Raw genomic sequence first — 19,378 nt, 5'->3', positions numbered from 1 at the left:
TGTGTTCTCAGGACTGGAATTTCTCACGTCTGAGAGCATCTGTGTTTTTATCTTAACATGCCAAGATTTTCTCTCAGAAAGATCATAGCAGTAACCAGTATGTGTTAGTGCAAACTCCAAACCCACATCATTGCTGATACTGAATGTCTTCCTTCTGAAAACTACTTTCGAGGGGTGAAGATAGAGTATCTCAGTGTCCGTCTGGTGAACGACGCTGTGACTCCACTGAGTACGAACGTCTCTGCGTGGGTTTGTTAAGAGCTTTTACTTCCTACCCCTGGGCCTTCCTGCTCAGTCTTCACCTGTTGTCTTCATCTTGCTGGTTCTGGCTGGTGTTTGGTGTGTGTTGCCTGCGTTCTTCCCTGCCCAGTCTGTGGTTTTCCTCCAGCTTCGTGGTGTTCTCGACATATCAGTGCTTAACACGTTCTTTTCTCTTTTTCTGATATCTTTTATGATGACTGTCTTACTTAAAAATTCTTCCTTATTTCAACATGAAATCAGTATTTTGGCAAACTATATTCTTTTTTAAAAAAGATTTATTTATTTATTGTAGAGAAAGAGAAAGGGGAGGGACTGAGGGAGAGGGCTAGAGAAATTTAGGCAGACTCCACGCTGAGTGCAGAGCCCAGCGTAGGGCTTGATCTCATGACCCTTAGACCATGACCTGAGCTGGAACCAAGAGTCAGATGCTCAGCCAACTGAGCCCCCCCAGGCGCCCCTCACATCACCTTTGCACTGAATGGACATGCTGCCTCTGTTATAACACCCACAGCCGGAGCTCGTCCTTCTTCTGACCTGTTCGTCTGTCCTGAGGCTCATCACTTTCTATCGAATCTGAGGGCGACGTCCACTGCAGTCCATGTGAGTAAGTCGTTGACGCGGTAGAATGCTCCTGATGCGTCACTGAGGCAAACTGCAGGTTATAAACTCTGTGGTTCCATCAGGAAAGTGTGCGTGCGTGTGTTTCACACACAAGGGAGTGTGAGGGCCTGTGCACTGGGAATGTTAAAGGTTCCATCTGGGTAAAGGGATTGTAGGTGACCTGATCTCCTTACTTCCTGTATTTATGTATTGATTTTTAATTTTATTTAATATATATCTTTTATTGGGGGGGAGGGGCAGAAGGGGAGGGGGGCTCTCAAGCGGGCTCCATGCCCAGCGCAGAGCCTGCCTCAAGGCTCCATCTCACAACCCTGAGATCATGATCTGAGCTGAAATCAAGAGTAAGACACCAACAGTTTTTGCTTTTCCTAAAAGCATTACCCAAGTGACTAAATAAAAAAGTTAACAAATTAGTGACTCCCCTTGCCTTATGAAATAAAAGCCGCCAGCTAAGTTCTGCCTTCAGGTCTCTGGAGCTGTGATAGGACCACATTTGTATGGCCTGGAAGCGGGATATTTAAAGTGAGGACCGGCGTAGGTGTTCCTCACCCAGTACTCCGAGAAGGCTGTAACAGCTTATTTATTTTTACTGAAGGGAATGACCCGTTAACAAAGTTGTGCAGCTGGCGACGGTGGTCGTGGTGATAGAGTTTGTTACTCGACGATGCTTCCGTTGGTTTCAAAAAACTAGAAGGATGTTTTACTAAGTCTGAATTCACATTCGTATAAGTTTTCAATGTTCTCGATGTTCATGAGGTGCCTTAAGAATTCTCTCTATTTTGACTTTTCCACGTAAAGCATGGGCTGTTTGGAAGCAGTACCTTCCGTCCTTGTGTCTTGACTGGCCTCACAAAGGCAGGAAGCTCCACAGGGCCCCGGAGAAGCTTTTCCCCAAGAAAGTGCTCCCAGAGCACAAACCACAGGGAAGGAACTGCTGTGTGTGTTGGGTAAGTCGGACTAGGTGGGGAAGAGCCGTCAGAACTGAAACTTCCCTGTTGTGTTTTGCCTAAAGCCACTACAAACCTCCTAAAATGGTAGCAGCCTTTCAGGCTCTGGCGTTTTGACTTGACTGGGCTTGATTTGCAAAGTCACAGTGAATTTCAACAACACGGAAAGCAGGTACCAGGTAGCCAAGTGAATGGGTTGACAGACGGCCAGTAGAGTTCCTAGTTCTTGAAAATGAAGCCATATCTTAATTCCTTTTATTTTTCATTGTTTTCTGTCTTGTGCTCAGGAATTTATAGTATCATACATTATAATTTCATTATTACTGTAGTATTATTCCAATACTACTTTTTCCTGAATTCCTATTCTGATACCCTCCTTGGGGGGGTTAGTTTTACTGCCCAGGATTTTGAGATGGCAGATAATCTGGGGTAAAGGCTCCATATGTCTGTGTCTGTCCTTACATTGGCACATGGTAATGTAGACCTGGACAGCAAAGTAAAATTTATTTGTGTGTGTGTGTGTGTCCCCTGCTAAAAACTGAAAGGACACCCTGTGTTCGTAGGCGATGAGTAATGCATGGTCATTTAAAAAAATATATTTTATTCGAGTGAGAGAGAGAGAGAGAGAGCATGAGTGCAGGTTGGGAGAGGGGTAAAGAGAGAGGCAGAAGCAGGCTCCCCGCTGAACGGAGAGCCGGATGCGGGACTCGATCCCAGGACCCTGAGATCATGACCTGAGCCAAAGGCAGAGGCTTCACCGACGGAGCCACCAAATCACCCCTTGAACATCTTTTTTTGATGTTATAAAATATTTGTACATCTTCCTGGTTCGAATCTTTTGCCAAAAATTGAGCTGGGATATTTAGTATGGGCGTGTAAGAGTTCTCTATTAGAGATGAGAGGAGATACTGTCAAAAATAGAGTAAAACAGGAAAAATCTGGGACCATTTAACGAGACCACAGGTCAGTCATGTGCGGAGCTGTCGGGGACACAATAAAAGCAGTAAAACACTGTTCCGCACGGGACCCTAACTGATGGAGACGCAATTAATTGCAGTAACTCCATTTTCTAAGTAGGAATCACACACGGTAGAAGGAAGCTTGTTGAAATTGTTGAAAATTGTGTGGGGCATCAGTGCTCTGGCCAGGATGATGGCTGCTGGCCCCTGCCGTCCTGCCGCTGTGTTTGAATCTGTCCTTCCTTCCTGGACACACACCCACCACGTGGGAGTCCCAAAAAGTATCGCCCACGTGTCCACAGTTTCTATTTTCTAGAAACTACTACGTTATTTGCAAACACTTAAAGGCAAGGACACACTTGAATCTTTGAGAAAGAGGAAACTTTGGGGGATGTTTCTGTATCAGACAAGTTTGTGGGAAAGTTTTGCACCGGATTAAAGGAAACCATGGTTGACTTGTTGGCAGACGCGTGGTTTGCTGGTGAGTCTCCTGCACCTCCGGTCCTGCGGTGGCAGCAAGTGGGTGGAGCCGTCCTGCGTACCCGCAGATGAAGGGGGGGGATGTTTGGCTTCGAGTCACCACGCTTTGGGACAGAAGGGCCCGTTCCCAGGTGCTTCCAGTCACAGTCCGTGAGCGGCTGGTCCACGCGGCCCTTGCTGACCCTGAGGGGCCGTCCCGAGGTCAAGCCGGCTTCTGTGTCCGGCCCGCAGGAAGCCCCGTGCACTGGCGGAGGGCAGGAGGTCGTGGGAGGTGACCCGAAGTTACACCCGAAGTTACTGGCTAACTCCTGCTAATCTTCTGTTTTAGGGGAACATCTGTGGAGCCCTGGGTCCCCTGGGCCACCATGATTCCCTGCACCGAAGCTGCTCGAGCCAGCCGCCCGCACCCCTGCACACCCGAGAGCAGTGGAGTGCGTGTCCAGGTTGTGGTCCAAGCCCTTCCCAGGGGCACAGCGGCGCCCCGAGGCTCGTCCTGTTTCTCTGGGAGCTGTTCTCACTGGCTCGTTTTGTGCAGAGTCGGGGAAATGCAGGTGATTTCTGACGGAGCCCTGGGCTTGGTTCTCCGGCTGGTGGCTTCTTGTGGGGACGCTGGGGGTCCCAAGTCTCTCAGGGGGCCAACGCCTCATGGAATCCTGCTCCACCAAGATAGTCTTGTGGGTGGAGGGGGCAGGGGAAAGTGCACCAGGGAGCGGCAGGTGTGCGGGGGCACCTTCTGAGGGAGCTGTTCTTTGTCGCCCGCACAGGTGGGGGGTCCAGCCACAGGTGGAGCCGTGGTGGAGCCGCGGCCAAGCCACCAAGGTGCCTGGAGAGTGGAGCCCAGCAAACGGAGGCCCTCGGTGTCCCGTGCCCCAGACCTGTGGGCTGGCTCCTGCTTGGCAAGTGCCACGGACTCCGGGCATGGGCCGGGGTCTGGGTTTGCACATGAGGGTGACCTCGTGACCTTTGCTCACGGTGACTGCGTGTCCTTGACAGGTGCCGAGGACCTGAGCTCGGAGACGTGTTGAGCTCCTTCAGTGGGGGTACCGAGGGGCTCGTGAAACCACCAGCTGCTTCTTTATTTTGGCCTAAAACTGTGTGCGAGCCCAGAGGCTTTCCAGCAAAGCAGGAGTTGTCTTATACATCGAATAACAGACTCGGACCCAGGGGTCCCCGCAAGCCCGGCTTAGGGCGCAGCCTCGCTGTGGACTTGTTCGCTGAATGTCTGACCGCCCTGCACAGAGCAGAGGCAGCACACAGAGCCTTCTGCGTTCTTGGCCCTGCCCCTGGGCAGCCGACGTGCCACTTATGGGACAATGTGCATGCCCGGGCCACCATATAAAGTGGCACCAGGGGCTTAGAAGTCCTCAGGTTTCTTAGGGTTGTTGTAAATGACGATCATCTGCTTCCTTCTTCTCCAAGAATATGAAAAGATTGTTTTAAATCGACAAGGGACCGAGTCCGCCGTCTTCGTCATGAACCAGCCACAGCATTATTGGGTTACGGCCTCAGCTCACGTTCGAGCTGGGGAAGTGAGGCCCTCGGTGCTGCAAAGGAGCCCCCGTCCGGGAGTGCGGGGTAGAGAGGAAGTGACTGAAAATCCGGGGCGTCCTGAGAAGAGGCATCGTGGGTCAGCAGCACCTGCAGGCATTAGCCGCTGTTCAGCCGGCTTTTCTGTGCGAGGCTTCGAATCTAGGCATTGAGAGACGTGGGCTGAGCGTTCACTCTGCCCGGTCAGCGGCCGCACTTTCAGCGGGACGGGGGAGCGAACACCCAGCCACGGGGTCTCCACGCAGCACGCGGGAGCACAGAGAGGAGGAGGTGGTCCGGACTATCCCTGGCAGGCGCGTTCCGGTTGGAAGGAGGACCTGCCGGCAAGTGTCCGCAGGACAGCGGGAGGCGGCTCAGTCGGAGAGAGGAGGGAGCCGGGTGTGGAGTCCGTTTCGGCCCCTGTTGAGTGACATCTCCCGGGCGTGGAGTCAAGGGTGGGGCGCACCCTCTCTCCTGCATTGTTAGTCAGCGGCACGGTGAGCACCGCCGAAGAGAGGACGGGAGTGACCAAGGAGATGAGGCCCCACTGGGGCGTCACCACGGCGCCGGTGGCCCTCCGGCCAGGCCCGCAGAGAAGGACGCCTGCCCGGAGCGCAGGGCACGTCCCGTCCGGCTCACAGGGAGCCCGGGGCAGACAGAGGCCCGCCCGCCCTCGGGGCCAGCTCCGTGCCGGCCTTCTCCGGTGGCGCTGCGGCTGTCCTCGGGGTCCCCCGTGAGGATGGGCCCCTGCTGGGGTCCCCCTTTAGAAGGACGGCCCCGAAGGGCGCTGACAGCGCGTGCCCACGACCGATGGAAGAAGCGCTGGAAGAAACAACTCAAGTCGGGACGATTCTTCCTTCCTGACACCGGGAAGCAGCAGCAGGAAACCAACCGCGTCATCAGATTTCATCACAATCTCTCATTCCGCGTGAGAGAGCGTGACCCGGAGGGGCGCCTGGGCTTCCTGGGCTTCTGCCCAGTGTGGGGGGGCGTCTGCCGGACGGGACGGCAGCTGACTCTGTGTCCTCCTGACTCCTGCTTCCGTGGCCCTCCCCCACGCCCGGCCCGCCCGTGTCCCTGCCACGGGGCTCCTTGAGCGCAGCCCGGCCCACGAAGGGGCGAGGGAGCAGCTGCCTCACACCGTGCAGCATGGGCCGGGCTGCGGGCTCAGGGGTCCGCATGGGGCACTGGCTCCTGCGCCCCGAGAGGCCGTGTTCCTGCCCAGCTTTGCTCGGGCAGACTCATCCTGTGGGAGGGCAGCAGCCCCGGGGGTGTGTGTGGGGGTGTGGGGCGTGTGGGGCCATGGGGCAAATCCCCTGAGGACGAGTCTCGGTGCACATGCTGTCCTCTGGGCGGACGACAAAGGTCGAAGTTGAGGGTCTCCCGTAGGTCTTCCGACGACTAGAGCGACAGCACGTTTCCACCTGGGCGTGGCCGCCGGAAGTTTCTACCGTGGTCACATGTCACGAAACAGCGTTTTTCTTGGGTTGTTCCTCATCGTCTCTATGAGGCTAGAAGCCGTTCAGAGCTCAGAGGCCTGCAGAGCAGCTGGTAAGGTACGGGGGCCCACGGGCCACGGTCTGCTGGCCGTGGCCAGATAGGCAGGTGCAGGGGAGTGTGTGCAGGGCGAGCGTGCATGGGGCTGGGGGCTTCGGGCCCCTGCAGGCTGCCGCGGACTTCCACGCGGAGCTCGGTGGCGCGCTCAGCCAGTGGCTGCCCACGGTCCAGCGCGGCCTTCCGTACTCCTTGTCTGTAAATAAATCATCTTTATAAGCAAATCACTTTTTTTTTTCTGGGTTGCAAACTGTCGTAAAAAACACTAATAGCACTGAATCAAAATGGGGCAGTCCTCTGGACTGTGAAGAGCTCTGGGGGGAGAAATGGTGTTTGATCCGGCTTCGTCCCCCGCGCTGGGCCCACGTGCTTCCGGCAACAAAGAAACGCTTGGTGAACGTAGGAGTCTGTCCTTGTCACCGGAGGGCACAGTGTTTTCACGTCCATTACCTGTGACAGTCTCTGGTTTTAACGATCGTGTCATTTGAAGCTTCCCAGAGCCCTGCAAAGCCTGGGGGCCTCGTCCTCACTTTACGGAGCAGAAACCAGCGCAAAGGCATTGGCGAATGGTTTCCGTGTCGTGCTCACTCCGGCCGGGACTCCCCTGGGCTGGGGTCCACAGAGGGGCTGGGCAGGCAGCCCCGGCCAGGCAGCTTTCCAAACCAGCTGAGAGACACTGACCTCAGGACCGTTGGGGCCCAGAACAGCAGCTGGCCGCCCGTCCCAGAGGGCTTTCTGTGCTTTTTTCCAGCATTTTCCTAATGCAAGACTGAGACGTTCTGGAGGTAAACTGTCTGTTTTGCTTGATTTACAATGTTGGGCTTAAGTAAAAGGCCCGAGTCAGAGCGAAGGACTGACCAGGAAGGTCACACAAGGGTGACCCTAGGGGCTGTGCCCCCTGAGCCCGGGGCCCTCTCTTCTCTGGAACGGCCTCCGGCTGCTCCCCGGGGAGCTCACGCCGGGGGTCCTGCAGGGGCCGCTCTGATCTCAGACCCGGGGCAAGGCCTGCGGATGGGCTCGCTCTGGAACCCACGTGGTCACGGTAACCCCCTCCGGGTTGGCCTCGGCTCCGCGCGGGCCGGGCGCCCCCTGGTGGGCACGCAGGAGGCTGCGGGCGGGCGACCGCGGGGAGGGGGATGGGGAGTCCAGAAGCCCACGTCCTGGTGCCGTCAGGTGCTGTCTGTCCCGCGGGCTCCTGACCGCTCCTCTGGAGGAGGCCCCTGCCCGCCGCCCCTGCCCGCCGCCCTCTCCCGCTGCCCCTGCCCGCCGCCCTCTCCCGCTGCCCTGGCCGGCCCCGGCCTCCCTTCCCTGTCTGTGCCTCCAGCCCCCCTCCTCCCGTAGTTGGCACCCAGAGCCCGGACTCAAGCTCTGGCCCATCGAGAACATCCCCTCCGGCTCCGGACCCCTGAGTTCGATGCCTCCAGTTTCCTGCTCCCCCCGCCGGGATGCGGGCGTTAGAAGTGTCCGGCCCACGGGGATGCTGCGGCGACCCAGGGTGCTAACGCAACGCTTGGCCTGGCCCAGGGCCTGGAGAGGTCACCGGGCATTGCGCACCCTCGCCCCCATGCCCCCCTCACGGCCCACCCCTGCAGGGACCCCCGCGTGGGGGAGGGGCAGGATGGCCTGTAGACGGCAGCCGCCGAGGCCCCCGCACACCCCAGTCTTCGGGAGGTGGGCCTGCAGGGGGCTGGGGCGGCCCCTGGGAGTCCCCCCAGGGGCTCTTTCTAATGACAGTGGCCGCCTGGAGCGGCAGACGTTCTAGTCCAGTCACGACATGGCCTCCACGCCCTCCCGCGAGCCCACAGCGCACGGCCGCAGCCATGAGTGGGTTCGCTCGGGTGGAAGAACATGCAGCAGAGGGGACCGGTGACGGTCGCTCCTTCTGAACCCAGCTGCCCCGTCGTGCCTGCGGGGACCGGCCAGCTCGTGAGCGTGGCGAGGACCCGGGTGGTCGCTCCAACACTCCTTCCCTGGTTCTCGTGTCCCCTCACAGTCACCCTCACGGGTGGGCGGGCTTATGCACTCTGGGCACCTGCTCGTGCTCCTGGTTCAGGAGACGGGGGAGCCTCTCCCAAGCGTGGGCAGGACTGTGAGGGGCCTTCGCAGACTGTGGCCGGTCGCACATCCATGTCACACCGAGAGGACACGTGTGTGGGAGTCTGGACTTCACAGTGTGTGGTGTGCATGTTTGGGGGTCCGACGTCCCTGCCAGGCGGGGGTCTCTGTGGGGGGTGCGGCCGGGGAGGCAGCGGGGCGCTCGTGAGGCTTGCTAGGATGACAGCAGGAGGGGGAGGGAGGGACAGAAGTGTGGGGAGGGGTGAGGGGCCGGGGAAGAGCCGGCCCTCCATGAGGGGCAGGGGTGGCCTGTGCCACGGTGGCCGGTGAAACCCACCAACAGGGTCAGCAACACTGGAGTCGGAGCAGGTTGAAGGGAGAAGTAGCGACTGTGGCCCAGGGGTGCTGATGCCGGCTCTGCTTGGCCGTGGGGCGCGGCCCAAGGACGGGGGTGCGGATGGCGGTCTGGCTCGGCCCTGACGCAGCCGGACGAGGCCGGCCTCCAAGAGGCGCTGAGAACGACCCCCACCCACTGCATTGGCGGGGTCCCCGGGGAGGGCGGGAAGAAGAGACCAGGAGGGAGCGGGTGGTGTGTGCAGCCGGGGGAGGCCAGCAGGCCAGCGAGGAAGGCCGGGGCACGGGCTCACCACACTCAGCACCGGGGGCCCTGGTCCCCTCAGGGTGAGCCGTGCCCGTGGGGTGGGACCAGACAGCGCTGGGCAGAGGAGGAGCTGTAAAGCACACAGTGTGGGCGGGACACGGGGGAGCCGAGTGGCCCTGGACGGGGTCCTTCTCTAGCGGGGCGGGGGGGGCTCCAGCAGGTTAGTGGGCTGGGGACACACCGGGGCAGGAGAGAGCTCCACAGGGGAGAGGCTGAGGGGGCGGCAGACGAGACCCATGGCGGGTGCAGTTTCCACCGGGCGGCAGAGGACAAGGTCCGCTGCGGAGCTGAGGCGCCTGCAGAGGCAGGATCAGGGCTGGAGCTGGACCAGGGAGCTGAGGTGGACCCACGTTCCTTTCTGAACACAAAATTGTCTTTCAGAAATCGGTTCACCTTCGGTCCACACCCTCCTGAAATCTAGGTAGCGTCTTCGGTCTCAGTGGGGTTGACGACCAAGTAGGTCTGGGAACCCAGCGGGACGCGCACCTGCCCGCACCGTCTCGGCGCCTCACGCCCTCCGGGCAGCACACGCCTTCTCGCGGCCTTTCCCACGGGGCTGCCCTTGCGTCACCGGCCCTGGGCGAGGGCCCCTGAGCGCGGCTGTCTGGAGCACCCACGGGTGTCTGTGGAAGCCGGTACCGCGTGAGGAGATGCCTAGCACATGGCAGAGCTCCGACAGGCGGCTGGTGTCACCGCGCACGCTCGCGGGATGTGATGTTTGCTCAGCATCTGCTGTTCCTAAAAACCCTGCCACCGCCCCGCAAGTCAGTCCGTGTGGATGGCCGGTGGCGCAAGCCTGATGCCCAAACCTCACGCAGCAGGAGACTCCATGATTTTGTTCCGTGAGGACCGGATCTTCAGTTCGTCTGTTTGTGTCGTTTATATAATCAGGGGATCGCAGACACACCGTCTTTTCTTTTCTTTCCTTTTTTTTTTTTTTTTTTTTTAAACAATCTAGTTTTTAAGTGTTACGGCTACTCAGTTGCTTCTGTCTTCTAGACAACAGATACCGTGTTATTCATGAAAACAAATTTCTTCCTTATGATATCAGTTGTCAACTCTGCAAACGTACTTCTCGCGCAGAATGTAAAGGGGCCCCTTTGACGGAGAAGCCGGTGGAAGCGGCAGGGGGCGAGCGTGGGGCTCGTGGAGCGGAGTTCCCATCAGTGGCTGGTGAACGGACCTTCTCTGTGCATTGACGGGGGCAGGGCTGTGGGGAAAGCGCTCACCGTAAGGTCTGGGGGTGGCAGATGGCACTTCAGGGCAGACGCTACTTTTTTTTTTTTTTTTTTTATGCTCACAGGACGCCTTACAGTGGCTTCCACATGATGTCGCAGCTGCCTGAGCAAGGGCTTCTGTCCGGGTACGTGCACTGGCGCCTGCTCTCCGAGGTCCCGGGACGCCCTCCGTGTCAGAGGGCAGCTCTCAGCGCAGCCGATGTGCCCAGAGGACGTTGAAGGAGCCAGCCCGTAACAGGAAAGAGGAATTACGATTCTAACCTGCTCCCAGACGTCAGGCCTTGAGCAAAGTGAGGGGAAATGGCGTGACCGTGGAACCCGGGTCCACGTGGGGCTCGAGCACATGAAGGTCCGGGCACGAGGCAGGGGCGCGGAGAGGCGTGGCCAGCACAGACGAGAACCCGCAGACGTGCCCTTCTTTCTGCTGTTTCTGGACAAGAGCGTGACAGGCTCTCCTCTAGGACGGACGGGAGCTGCACTCCGAAGTCCTTTTGGAATAGAATGAAGTGGCTTTTTTAAAACCACACTCGTTTTTCAAATAATGACAAACTTACAGGAAAGCTGGAAGTGCCACAGAAAGAACGGTTCGTTCCTGGAAACGAAAAGGAGGGAGTTGCCAGCCTGACCCCCACCAGACGTTCGTGTGTGTTTCCCATCATCCGGGACGCGCTCCTCTGTCGCCGTGACTCCCACAGCCACCAGCCCGGGGCGGCTCCGCGATCGCCGGGACCCGGAAGGAGCCCCACCTGCTGTCTCTGTCGCGTCTTTTCCAGCAAAGGGATCCGGTGACCACGGGGGCGGGGGGGGCTTGTCGTTTATCCGAGTCTCTCCTCTGGTCTGGAGCGGTTCTGGAGTCTGTCTTTGATTTCTGGCTTTGGCACTTATGAGGGTCATGCCACGGCTGCTTCTGGTCCAGACGGGGCGAGGGCCTCGGGCCTCGGGGGAGGAGCGGTGACGCCCCATTCCTGCCGCACCCCGTCCGGGGCACGCGATTCCCCGTCTCGGCGTGGAGGCTGTTTGCTTTTATCACTTGAGGACAGCGCTGTCAGCCGGTGCTCTCTGTAAATGTCCTCCTCTCCTGTTGGCAACTGGTCAGTAACTTAGACACTAGTGAAGGAAGAAGAGAAAGAAAACAAGAACCTAGGACTTTACTTCTCTCCGCTGTGATTTATACTTGTAAACTCTTGTCTCGTGCAAAAAATATTGGTTTCTAACAAGATGAACAGGGGTACGTTTTGTCCGATCTTACGATCTACCTATGTTGGTTTCAGAATTAGAACAACAATAACCTCCAGCAATATGGCTACTGAGTGAGTTCAAACAAAATACTTGAGGATAAATACGACGGATCATGTGAAATCCTACACAAAACTATCAAATAAGAAGAAAAATCAAAGACAATCTGAGCGAATGCAGACACAGATCTTGTTCCTGGGTCAGAAGGCTCAATAGTGTTAAAATGTCAACTCTCTCCAAAGTACCTACAGCTGTAATGCAATTCCGGTCAAAACCTCTGCAGGTCTTTTTTGGGTAGAAGTGGACAAGCTGATCCTAAAATTCATTTGGAAATGCAAAGGATCTTGAACAACAAAACAAATTTGAAAGAGAACAAAACAGAGCAATGGCCACCACCTGATTTCAAGACTTGTCACGAAGCTCTGGTGACCAGGGCGCGAGCCTGCGGCCGGAGAGGTGGGCAGAGACAGGTCTGCAGTACAGAGTCAAGGGTGTGGGTGTACATCCACGTGTACAGGGACACTTGGTGTTTGAATAGTGTTTAAAGGACATTTCATGGAATAATGAGAATCTTTTCAGTTATTAGTGCTGCAAAAGTTGTATGTCCATGGCTAAAAATCAACAAACGAGGGATCTTTGATCCGTGCGATCCAGCACATCCGAAAATGAACTCCAAAGGGATCAGAGAGAAATGGAAAACGTGTGACTACCAGCTCCCAGAGGAAGACAGAAGGTCTGTGCTGTGGGTAAGCACAGCTTTTCTTTTCTTTTTAAGATTTTATTTATTGGACAGACAGAGATCACAAGTAGGCAGAGAGGCAGGCAAAGAGAGAGAGGGAAGCAGGCTCCCTGCTGAGCAGAGAGCCCGATGCGGGACTCGATCCCAGGACACTGAGATCATGACCTGAGCTGAAGGCAGAGGCTTAACCCACTGAGCCACGCAGGCACCGCAAGCACAGCTTTTCTTAGACCCTGTGCCCGAGCGTGAGCTCAGGCAGACCAGCGTGGAGCGTGGAGCACACGCACACGACGCTTGACTGACTGAACTTCTTTAAAAAACAAAACAAAACAAAACAAAAACAAACTTCTGCTCCTTGGGAAATGCGGTTGGGAGAAGGAAATATTTGCAAATCTCGTATCTGGTAACGGACTTGAATCTTGAGGGTGTTTAAGGGAATCTCGATGCTCATTAAGAAAACAAACAACCTAATGAAACACGGGGCAAAAGTTGTGAGCAGGCGGTCCTCCCCGGCCTCCCCCCCTCCCCCCCCGACCCGCACAGCAGACGGCAAAGAAGAAAGAAAAGACGCTCACCCCCATGAATGGAGACCGCAACGGGCCCCCGCGACCGACGCGTGTTAGGGAGGCTAACGTCAGGGAGAAAGACCGCACCCAGTGTCCAGGCACCCAGTGGGAGGTGTGGGGCTCACACACGCGGGTGGGGACGCAGGATGGGGCAGCCAGAGGATGTGGCTTTTCTCCAAGTGAAAGACCCTTCCTGCACGACGCAGCGATTCCGTTCCTTAGTGTTCACCGAGCAGAGGAGCAGGCCGGCGTCTCTATCTGAATACAGACACAGAGAGGGTCGCAGCTTTCTTGGTAAGGGCGAAAACCGAAGCCTCCCGAAGCCTTTTTGGGACATGCGTGGATAAAAAGCAAATCGTGGAATATGGAGAAAATGCGGTGCTATCAGCAATCCGTGAAACTATCGGTCCGAGAACTGGCACGGGCGGATCTCAGTGTAACCACGCAGAGCAAGGGGAGCCAGACCCCAACGGAGCACTGACGGCATGACCGTGTAGACGAAAAGTCCAGAACGTGTGAGCTCTGCTTGGGGGACCCACGGCAGGGCCGTCCTCATCTGGGGGACCCCGAGGGGCAGGAGGAAGTTTCGAGGGTGGCACGTGTTTGCTCTCTTGACCGTGTACATGGTTTCACGTGTGGTCCGTGCATACGACTCACCAAATTGTAGGCTTAGGACGTGGGGTCTGTCCTTGTCACTTGGACCTCAATGACGTGGTCAAGAAAACAAAGTTGCCTGGGGCAGCTCCCCACGCGGACAGCGCTCAGTTCCATGTCCTGTCGGCTTTGAGAACCGTGAGTTTTTTGTTCCATGTTACGCGTACAGATGTCTGAGCTTCTCCAGCTGGAACCGTAAGCAGGAGACAGGCCGGGGGTCCCCCTTCTGCCCGGCTCCTGCCCTGCCCCTAAAGGGAACTGTTCTTTCTCTTAAATAAAGTTTCCATTTATTTTTCCATCGAGTCTTCTTGGAACTACCAGGAGTGGGTGTGTCCACGTGCAGAGACACACACACACTCACGGTGTGCCCCTCCTCCCCTTCCGAGCGGGCAGTGGTCTGCCGGGGACGTCTTCCGGCTTCTGCGCCTCTGGTCCTGGTGCGGCGTCCAGACTGCGACGACGGAAATGGCTGGGGTTTTCCAAGGTCCTGTTGAGTCGGAGTCTCCCCGGACCCCGTGCTCAGCTTGTCTGCGTGGTTTAGGAGCGCAGAGATCGGTGCTCTGCCCCGGGCTGAACCTGTCACGCAGCGGGTTTCACTCCAGACCTCTGGGGAGTGAAGACCCCCTAGGAAACTGGGCTTGGCCTCCACTGACTGCAACACCCAGTGCCTGTCTTGGCGGCTCCCACCGCGAGATGGTTTGTGCCCCGTGTGGCCACTCCTGGAGGGCTCCCGGCCCCCAGGGACGGGTCCTGCGGTGCTGTCTCCTTCAGCAGAACCCTGTTTGCCTCCCACCCCGGCCCATGCCCCGACGTCCTCTGCGGGGCCTTGTGGCTGTCCCGTTGAGGCTCTGCGCTGCAGGCCTGTGGGGTGTGAAGACGGGAGCCTGAATCCCCTTCTCTGAAGGAAGACATCGGCCATCGCCCTGCAGGCCGCCGGCGGCACACACCAGCACGTTCCCGTCCACGAGCGTCGGGAGAGCTGCTGTTCGCCCAGAAGGGCCCACGCGTCCTGAGACTCCTTCACATTTAAGAGAACGACAGACGGTTGTCAGGGAGAAGACCCCGTGTGTCGCCCGCACGACTTTGGGCCACGTCGTGGATGTGAGAGGGCTCGGGGCATCCCCATATGCTTCCCAAGAGCGTTTTATTGCCTAAGACGCCTGCTCCGGAAGGTGTTTCTAGATGTGCATAATATGAAAAGACATTCTTTGAGGACAGTCAAGAACCACCCCACTCCGCAGGATGAAGAAAAATAAAGCTTTTTTTTTTTTTAAATTTACAAAGTTGAAGGTTGAAATTTTAGCCAATATTGGGAATGGGCTGCAGGCGTCGGTGACGGCAGGCCTGACACCTTCCTGAACACGATCCTTATTTGTAGAACAGAAACTGTGTTTTGTTTGTCAGACACACTCTGGCCTGTGAAACCGAGCTCTGCGGGAGAGGGTGGTGGGGAGAGCAGCCTCGGCCTGGACGGACAGGCGGGAGGGGTGGTTCCTGCAGGCCAGCGGGGGCGCCGGCTGGGCCAGGCGGTCTCCAGGGGCGGGGCTGAAGACCGGGGTCCAGCACCTCCCACCACGGTCGTCTTTGCTATGGGGCCGACGAGCCGGGGTGATCAGGAGACGCATTCACGGCCTCCACGGGGCAGGAACGGGAGGCAGCAGGGGCTACTGTACAAGAGGCTCCTGCGGTAGACGCTGACGGGCTCCAGAAACACCACGACGGCCCCAGCAGGGGCGAGGTCCTACCTCACTAGAACTGATTGAAGACACCCAGGAAAGAGAAAGGGCCCTTGAAGTGTGGTCCCCCCTGTGGAATAGTTATCAGAAGTGGGGGTGGTCCTGGGGAGGTTGGTCCTGGGGGGTTGGTTCTGGGGGGGTTGGTTCTGGGGGGGCGGTCCTGGGGGCGGTCCTGCACTCAGATGTTGAGTGTCCTCCCCAAATCTGGTTTGATGGTTTCTGTGGTGAAGGGATGAATGGGGTGGTTCCGGCCCCGTCTGACCGGAGGGTGGCCCGGGGAAGGCAGAGAGGAGGAGGCACAGATGTGTCTCAGCAGGAAGGTGCCCTTCACGGAAGCACCTTCCATGGCCACCTAACCCCGTGAGCGAGCTCCTACTTCTTCCTCGGGAAGCCTGGAGCCTGTGAGGTGTCGGACGGGATGCGTCCAGCAGGCGCGGGGACGACTATGTTGCGGGAGATCTGACGTGCTTCCTCTGGTGGGGGTCAGGGAGATGAGCGTCCCGTGAGGAGGGGTCTCTGTCCTGGGGAGGGACGTGGAGACAGGCCAGGCTGGAAGATGGCGCACGGCCACCCCTGGCCAGCTCTCCGTTTTTCCCAGCGAGTTACTCCTTCTGTTCCCGGGGCTTCCGTCTGCTTATCTCTGCTGGTGGGTTTCCTGCCTCGGATAAGGAGCCCTTGTCCTGCGTGGACGACGGACAGAGAGCTAGGGGCGGGCATCTGGCGTGACACCGTGACCTCAGGTCAGGTTGGGGTCCGCTGTCCCTTTGAGGATTTCCTAGCGAGCTCTTAGGCGGACAGGCCGTGGGTTTGCAGTCGGACCCGGGGGAGGGCCCGCTACATGGGGGGTGCTGGCTTAGATGGTTTCTGCCTCTCGAGTCCGGGCCGGGGTCCCTCCTGAGACTCACAGGCCCCCATGGCACTCTCAGGTCTGCCTTCCTAAAAGGGGGGGGCCCAGGACGACCCCAGAGGGACTGCAGGACACTCCCTTGGGTGATGTGGGGTGGGTGTGGGAAGTAGGGGTGGCACGTGGGCCAGCGGGAGGGTCCCATGGCCTGTGTGGCTGCGGGGCTGCGAGGTGGCCTGGACAGACTCCGCTACAGGCCCGCCCCAGGGGGCATCTGGAAGCATGGGAGCCGGGCTGGCCACGGCACAGTAGAGGGAGGCTAGCAGGAGGGAGCTGGGGTAGGAGGGAATGCGTGCTGTCTCTCTGCAGGACAGACGGATGGTCAGGAGGACAGTGGGACAGCGAGCCCCAGTGCTATGGCTGAACTCGTGCCGCCCCTCGGTCCATGCGCTTCTGACCTTCCCTGACAGCTGAACACGGTGTAGCCCCAGCCGGCCGCTCCTTGTCTTTGCTCAGCGCCGCGCACGCTTGGCCCGGCAGTGCAGGCAAACCACCAGCGCGGACCCCTCCGGAGGCTCGGTGGAAGCTCTCCTTGGCCGTTGAGCCCCATGGAAGTACGCAAGTCCCGCAGTTGACAACGGGACCTTCTACCTCCCCCGACAGAAGCTGTGGGCCTGAGAGCAGTGTCTTGTGAGCGGAAGGTCCTGATGCCCTGGAGTCTGAGCTGTCCTCCCCAGAGCGCCGGAAGCCCCTCTTCGGTGAGCTCAGAGCGCACCCGTTCCATCACACTGGCGGCCACGTGCGCAGAGCCTGGGTCCCTCCCTACGTCTTCCTTCCAGGACGCCGCAGGACTTGGAACGGTAAGACGGTACGTGGACAGGGCGCGGAGGCCTGGAGGTGCCCGTGTGTGCACCGACGGTCCATGGGCCCACCACTGCCCGCACAGGCCACACCTCGCACCTCCTGAATCTGCTGTACCCCAATCAGCCTGCGAGCCCGAATGTCACAAGGGAGATTTAGAGGAGCGAGAGCAGTGGCCCTGTTGGCCACACCTGGTGGGCTGCCCCCTCCCATCTGCCCTCGTCCCGAGGACGGAGACCCTCGTCTCGGACACAAGGGGCTGGGTACAGACCTCACTACCCAGGCTTCGGGGAGTGTCCTGAGGGGAACCAAGCTGGCCGCGGAAAGAATGTATGTTAACACCTGGATTTGGGTGGGAAAGTGTCTAGTAACAGACGTGGCCGCATTGTGGGGCTATGGGAGCCCCCTTCCCTTACACTTTCTCTATTGACGAGACATGTTGCAAAACACACGTACATGGTACTCGGAGAAGACAAAGTCCCTTCAACATTTAAGACGCGTGAGAGCCCGGCTCCGTGAAGTGTGCTGCCCCAGATCTGCGGGGTGTGGGAACCGGGAGAGGCTGACACGCGAGCCCTGCTCGGGGACGCCCTCCGACCCGCCTCAGAAGGCTCCCGGGAAGGCTCCCGCACAGAAGCACGGCCCGGTTGACACACTCACCCGCGCCCAGAAGAGTCCGGGGGGCCGGGGAGTCTCTGCACACCCCGAGCCGGTGGGTGCCCGGAGGGAGCCGTGGTGCTTGGTAGCCCAGTGGTGGTGCTGATGCAGCCCCTGACCTGGGCCCCTGGGGGGCCGTGCTGGGGTAGGAGGAGGCCGGGAAGTGGGGCGCCTCAGCGGGAGACCGGAGACGGGAGCAGGGCTAAGGGGCAGGTCTGGCCCGACCCCTGTTTCGCCGTGGGACAGACGCCTCTTGGGCAGATCTTGGCACCTTTGAACGCAACGCCTCCCACGCAGGAGCACAGGGAGCCTCCACCAAGGCGGTGGGAGGAACGTGGCCTCCGAATCTGGAAAGAACTCTGCCGGGTTATGGACACCCTTCACCGGGCGTGCGCTGTGAGGGCTTCAAGAAGAACCCGACACGTGCAAATTAAAATTCTGTTCTTAGGGCATCTGGGTGGCTCAGTGGGTTAAGCCTCTGCCTTCAGCTAAGGTCATGATCTCAGGGTGCTGGGATGGAGCCCCGCATCGGGCTCCCTGCGCAGCGGGGAGTCTGCTTCCCACCTCACCCCCCGCCTGCCTCTCTGCGTACTTGTGATCTCTGTCAAATGAATAAAATCTTTAAAAAAAAGGAAAAAAAGAAAAAAAAATTCTGTTCTTTGTCTGAGCCTCGCGGTGCAAACCGGGCCTTACTGAAATCCCGCCGAAGTCAAATCCTATCCGTCCTCAAAGTAATACTATTTTCATTTTTCATCTTGAAAATTATTTGCAGACCTGTTGGCTCACAATGAATCTCCCAGTATTTTGCAATTCTGCTGGACTTATTTATTTTGGGGGGCGAGTTTCTGGGCGCTGCCACGAAAACCGAGGAAGGAGTGTGGCTTGGAGTGACCAGTGTTTTGCAAGAGAGGCCCCGGGAGCCGGACGCAGGAAACTGTGCGGTCACCCGTCGGTTGGCCGTGATCAACTCTGCTCTCGCTCCTTCCGTCTTAGAAGAAGAATTCTTTCCTCTCTCCTTTTGAGCTTCAGAGGAGAGTCGGAGAAACAGGACCCGCCCAGGGGTTTTTATTCTCTGTACTGACACCCCCTCCCCGCAAAGGCAGAGCGTTCCCGCAGGCAGGAGAATGCCGGTGGGCGGCCCGGTGTCTTCCCCAGCGGGGGTTCAGGGAATGGAAGCCACTTCTGACCCCGGCTGTCCCAGCCCCGAGGGCCATGGAAGCTGTCGGGGTTGAAGGAAAGCAAAGGCCCGTGTTCTTCTGTTCAAGCTGGCAGGGCCAAACGCCTCCTGCAGGGTCCATCAGGGGCTCTAGTCGGGGGCAGCGGTGGGAGTAGAGAGCCGCCTCCCCTGCTCTCCCCAAAAGGGCTCTGGGGGAGGCATCAGCCGTCAGACCTGGCTTCCGTGGACTGTCTCCCCTGGCCACGCAGAGAAGCCATGCCGGGTCTACCCTGAGTCCCCAGCAGCCGCGAGGTGCTGGGGACCGCCCCACTAGCGACGCTGGCTCCTCCTGGCCTGCCGGTCCCTCCGCCGCGTGGAAATGCCTTCTCCTGCTGTCCAGTCTTCTCTGCCCAGACCCCCACCCTGTCCGCGCAGGCTGTCCGCGGCTCCACTCCTGCCCCCACACTGTGCAGGAGGACAGGCCTTGCCATCGGTGCCTTCCCGTCCCCAGTGGCTGGAGCAGCCCAGCCTTCGAGGCATTTGGGGCTTCCTTAGACGAACCCGCTTGGGCTCTGTTCATGCTGCTGAGGTCTCTTCTGAGGCCTCCTCGGGGATTTACACTAGGA

The 19,378-nt window shown here is 58.4% G+C and overlaps 1 long non-coding RNA gene across 1 annotated transcript; it reads left to right on the top strand.

Moving 5' to 3' along the window:
* The first annotated feature begins 573 nt into the window (after positions 1-573).
* Positions 574-6,573, top strand: LOC131833344 (uncharacterized). The gene is made up of 4 exons (XR_009354404.1): positions 574-861; positions 1,681-1,829; positions 3,597-3,819; positions 4,262-6,573. It is a non-coding gene; the product is annotated as an uncharacterized LOC131833344 (long non-coding RNA).
* Positions 6,574-19,378: the final 12,805 nt, after the last annotated feature.

The sequence above is a fragment of the Mustela lutreola genome, chromosome 6 (genome assembly GCF_030435805.1).
Source record: "Mustela lutreola isolate mMusLut2 chromosome 6, mMusLut2.pri, whole genome shotgun sequence".
Classification (NCBI taxonomy): domain Eukaryota; kingdom Metazoa; phylum Chordata; class Mammalia; order Carnivora; family Mustelidae; genus Mustela; species Mustela lutreola.
This window is presented reverse-complemented; position numbering and strand designations above follow the sequence as displayed.